The sequence below is a fragment of the Callospermophilus lateralis genome, chromosome 18 (assembly GCF_048772815.1).
Source record: "Callospermophilus lateralis isolate mCalLat2 chromosome 18, mCalLat2.hap1, whole genome shotgun sequence".
In the NCBI taxonomy this organism is placed as follows: Eukaryota; Metazoa; Chordata; class Mammalia; order Rodentia; family Sciuridae; genus Callospermophilus; species Callospermophilus lateralis.
This window is the reverse complement of record NC_135322.1, coordinates 9,938,180-9,943,656: the sequence shown is the minus strand read 5'-3', so window position 1 is coordinate 9,943,656 and position 5,477 is coordinate 9,938,180.

The following is a 5,477-nucleotide window of genomic DNA, read 5'->3' as shown; positions in this document are numbered from 1 at the left end:
TCAGCACCACATAAAATAAAATGGGGATATTGTGTCCATCTACAACTAAAAAATAAAATAAAGCGTTTAAAAAAAAGTGGGTGTGATTGAGTTAAAACATATTTACTTGACATAAACTAATTATTCATCAGTGGGAACATGAGAGTTAGGGAGGCCAAGGGGTTAGAGGACAGTGGAGAAGGATGGAGGGGCAGGGTGGGGGTAAGAGAGGGCGCTAGACTGGAAACGCGGAAGGATTGTGGAATTAGCGTGGGGTTGGGAGTTGGAAGCAGGAGGGGAGGTTGGGGTTCATTGGATAGGAAGAGGGGCTTCAGGAGGCTGGGCTGGAGGACAAGAAGGGGCAAGAATGGAGGCCAAAGGGGCGGTAGGAAATGGAGAGGTGGAAAAGAGGTGGGATTAGAGGATGGGCCCCTGGCACAGGGAACAGAGAACAGAGTGCACTCTCTTGGAACTTCAGAGGCCCGGCAAGAGAAGGAGCCGCCGGCTGACCGCGCGGGCGACGCTGCCGAGGAAGTCCACAGCGAGGGGCGTGGCTGGGGGTGTGTGTTACGCGGTATCCCCCCTCAGAGTTCCAAGTCTTCTCCTCTGGGCCCGCCTCCTCCTCGAGAGTGACAGACTTGTAGCCCAACCAGAGCGCAGGCCGGGCGCGGAGCAGCCAATGGTGCGGAGGGGGCGGGTCTGGGGAGGGGGCTCACAGGCTAGGGGAGGGGGCTCCGAGCCTGGGAGGGCTCCGGAGCCGAGACGGGCGAGCCATGGCACTGGGGCTGCAGCGCGCAAGGTACTGGGATTTAGGGACAAAATTATGGGAATTGGGGGGCTCTCCTTCCCGGGACCCCTGATGGGGGAGGTGCGCGGATGAGAGCCAAGGACGCCCCGGGGCGAGCGGTTGGAGGCACACCCCGCCTGACCTTCCAGCCCAACTCCTTGCCTGTCCCGCCCCTCTCACCAGGAACGGTTTGGGGGTCGTGATCCCCTATTTCCTGACACCCCACTTCGCTTCCCCGCCTGGTTGGGGTGAAACTTGAGATCCACATGGAATTGGAGGTGGTTGCGTTTGGGCAGTGCCCGGGCTTTCGGGAGTGGGGGGAACCTTTCTACCTTGCATAGTGATCCCTCTGGTCTCCAAAGTCTCAGAATGGAGGTGGTGCTTAGCCATCCTCCAACCCTTGGGATCCCAGGGGATATGGGTGCCTACCTACAAACTGGCCATTCTCAGATAGAGGGAATCCCTTAGGGATTCGCCTTCTGAGTACCAAAAGGAAGAGAGATCCCCTTTGATTGGACCCTTAATGACAGTCTCCCAACCTTGGGTTCCCCTAGAGATAGGCTGAAAAAGTCCGTTTTAGAAGCTGCCTGAGATCCTTCCCAGAAGCCTTTTGGTATCCTTTTAAATAGTAGCGTCATCCCCCTCATAACAGGGGAACGAGCATGACCCTTTTCCCAAAGTCTGACCCCATTCCTCATTCATCCACTACCCCCTCCCAGCCACCAGTCCTGGCACACTGAGGGATGAGGGCCACACCCAAGTCTTATTTGGGGGAGAGCCTATGGCAAGGCATTGTGCTTGATTCAACGGGAAACCCCCACACACAAGCTAACTGGAGCACCCCTGGCTCAGGTCTCAGCTAGGGTTCATCACCCAGCAGGTACAGATCTGCTGGGGCAGAGAGAGGCAACCTATGCTCTGGGACCGCTCTCAGGTTTCCATGGGACCTCAGAAAATGTCCCAGGTCCTTGGTTTTCCTGTCCAATCTGAGGCATTCGGCAAGCCTCACCGCTTCCCTCCTCCCTGGCTTCAAAGGTCTGATTAGATCCATCCACACCCCTAGGTTTTTTTACCTCCCCCCCCAGGCTCTCTTCTCTCCCAGTCTATTCCAGTCCCTGGCTCTGGGCCCACCAGGGAACTCCATCCCACCCCTTCTGGGCCAGCCGTGGTGGCCCTGCCCCTCCCAGCGCCCCCTCCTGGCCGGGTGGGGGCACCCTCGTCACCCAAGGCCAGCCCTTTCCTGTGGTGTCATCCCACTCCGCACACCATCCACTCATAACTCGCACTCGGATCCCGGCTCCGCTCCAGCGCTCCTGCGCCCCCAGGATGGCACTTCAGCCAAAGGGGGTGATGGTGAGTGGGCCCCTCTTGCCCCCTTCCCTTCTTCCAGATGCACTTGCAGCCACCCCTGGGCATAGATGTTCTCCGGAAGTCCCTACGGGCACACCATCTGGGTGCCCACGGGGGTCAAGGGTGCCCTGAGGAGATAGGACTTTGGGGATGAGCACCCCACGGGATTACCATGTCCTTGAGAACAAGCAAAGTTGGGGTCAGAGAGACTCCCCCAACGCCCACCCCAAGTTCCTTCTCAAACCCAAATCCTGCCTCTGGCCTCTCAGGTCACCTCTGAGCAGTGCCAAGAAGGGTCCTTGCCCAGATAAAACCTAAGCCTCCGCCACCGCCCAGTCCACAAAGGTTTTGTGAGCCCCCCTCAATACCCAGAGAACCAGGAGAGCCCAGGAGGAGCCCTGAGTGTGGGGTGGGGGCTCCCTACTTTTGTCAGGTCTTTGCTCCCAGGTCTAAGTCCCTCAGGGTGGGAAGAGGTGGGCTTCTCTCCCTCTTGGTGGGGGGAAGGACCGGGCCCTGTCCCCCTTCTCAGGCCTCACCCTGGGGCCTCCTGGCCCCACCCCCTGTTCTTGGCTGGAACACGGGGAAGGGTGGCAGGGTTCCAGCAGCACGTCTCGGGCTGGGCCCAGTGCCAAGGGGCTGGACCAGGGTTGGGCATGGGGCCAGCTGAGGAGATCCAGAGGCTGCAGCAGTGGGACAGGGGGAAGGGACTGAAGCCACCAGGCAAAGAGGAGCATGGGAAGGGTCCCTTGGACACCCCCACTGAGGAAGAGCATTGAAAGGCACAGGCCCACCCACTTCTTAGCTGTGTGGCCTTGGGCCAGTGTCTGCCTCTCTGATCTCCAATTTCATATCCTGGGAAATGGGAGGCGTCCCTCCTCCTCCCCACCCCAGACCAAGTTGAGAAGCCAGTGAGGAAAAGGTTGGGTTGGGGGCAGAACTCCTGGCAGGTGACAACAAACTGAGTTCAAGTCAGAGTTCTGGGTGGCCGAGGACAGACCTGGCTCTGCTTCTGAGCGCCGTGTGCCCTCAGGCAAGTTCATCACCTCCCAGGACCTGCGTCCACATCAGAATAACCCCGAAGGAAGGTCCAGGTACAGGGCGGGTTAACTAAGAAGTGGCTGAGCGATGCTGAGAGTCGACGAGCAGCCCCCCACCCTCACCCCGGATGCCACTTGGGTTGGTCCGGTGGGGACTCCATTGCTCCAGCTCTGCTGCTGCCTTTTATGGAGGGAGCTCACTTCTGCCCCAGGGGGTTGTTGGGAGGATTTAGTGGGGTCTCTAGCTCCACGAGTGTGTAACACTCCAAACTCACATTATGATTCTCACCGTTACTAGTCCTCCTCCCAAGGTGCTTGTGTAAAAGCCACACACATAATGGCACCTACCAGAGTTACTGTCTAAGCCCACAGGTTTCCCCCGTGCACAAGCCTTCTATCCCTCACGTGGACAAAGGGAGAGTAAACTTAACCTTTATTTAGCACTAACCAATAGCCAGATCTAGTTTTCTAAGCCCTTGATATATATCAACTCATTAAAATTCAAAACACTCCACAAGGTGGGTTCCATTACTGTGCCCACGGGGTCCGTGCAACTTATCCAAAGCCACCGAGCTTATAAGTAGTGGAGTTGGGATTGGAACCCCGAACCCGAGGAACTGGCTTCCACTCTAACTGAAAGACCAGAAAAGCCAGAAACCCAGAGTGAGGCCCCCACTTCCCGTCAGAACATCCGGAGAACAGACTGGGAGCTGGAAGGAGGTCCTTGTGCAGCCACCAGCTGGCTCCTTCTATGGAGGAAGAAGCCTGCCACCGAGAGGATTAGGAACCCAGCTGCCTGGGAGGTGGGGCGGCCCCACCTCCGTTCTTCTTCCCACTCCCTGTTCCCTCTGTCAGGGCCCCCAGCTCAGGGAGGCCCGCCCACCCCCACCCTCTGGGCAGGAAGACAAACAGGGCTGGAACAGAACAGTACAGGACGGAATGTCCTCTGGGCAGGCAGGACTGAGGCCCCTGCCCCCCACCCTCGCCAGCCAAGAGGGAGGGGATGGGGACCATATCTCACCCCCTCCAACCCTCGACCCAGCCTGCCCCCTTCTGTGCCTTGAACTGAGTGCTTTTCTTCCCTCTGCACCCCTCATGCTAGGGGGTGGGGTTGATGCCACCCCAGAAATGACCTCAGCTCCCCTGAATTTAGGAAGGGACAGCCTCCCCTCCTAGATATTCTGCTTCATTGGGAGTGAGGTGGGGGGTCACAAGGAGGGGATCAGAGAAAAGACTGCAGATTTTGGAACCTCAGTGCTGGGGTTAAAATCCCAGCTCAGCCAGGTACTGGCCTTCTGACTTCTTGGGCAAAGGACTTCATCTCGCAAAGATTCAGTTTTCCCTTCAAAAAATGGAAAGTCTAAAAGCTTCCCTCTAGATGTCCCCTGAGGATGGCATGAGTGCACCCAGCAGAATACCTGCAGCGTCACACCCATAATGCTTAGCAATTGATGGCTGCTTATTAGGAATGGTTTTTGCCAATATTATAAATGTAGATAAGACTACATATATAATACAAGATGCAAGATACCCTTTAATTTTTTATTCAAAAGCCAAACTACAGCTTCAGATAGACATGGAGTTTGAATTCAAAGATGGTGGCAGAAACAGGGTGATACACTTTAAAACTTGGACATAAATCCAGGGCCATAAAACAGAGAAATTTTAGGAGAGCAGGCAGACCCCTGTTCAATCCTTGGCCTCACATCAGCAGCAAGTATGCTGCACCTCGCTGCTCCGTTTCCTGGTCTGTTCAATGGGGATAATGGATTTGCTTCCTTGAGAGTTGTCTGGGCATTACGAGGGTTTCCCACTTGGCACCGGTACTGATATAGGAAAACCGGATACGTAGCAGATGTTTCTAACAAAACAGTATTCATCCCCCCAGCCCAGCCCCACTCGCAAAATTCAGGTATTTGAAGTTGATTAAAAGGTAGAGGGTGAAGAGCTATCTGCTGGGCAGAAGTAGGGGCTGGTTTGCTGTGTCACCCTGGCGGGCGGCCCCTTAGGGCCCCTATTGGTGCCTCCTTAGACTTTGAGATATCTCTGCTCCAAGATTCTGAGGACTCAGCTCACTGAGGAGGGGAAAGGACAGTGCAGGGGGCTCCCAGAGGCTGAAGGGCAGGGGACCTGGGAAGCTCCAGCCATCTTCAAGCTCCCTCCCTCTTCTGGCCCCTGGCCAGCTCAGCCATCCCCCTCCCATCAGGAGGCCTCTCAGTCCCCCGGGCGTCCCCGGCTCGGGAAATAAACTGCATAGAAGTCAGGGAGGGGACAGAGCGGTCTGAAGCATGCCACGGAGAGGAGCGAGGCGCCAGGAGGGCAGC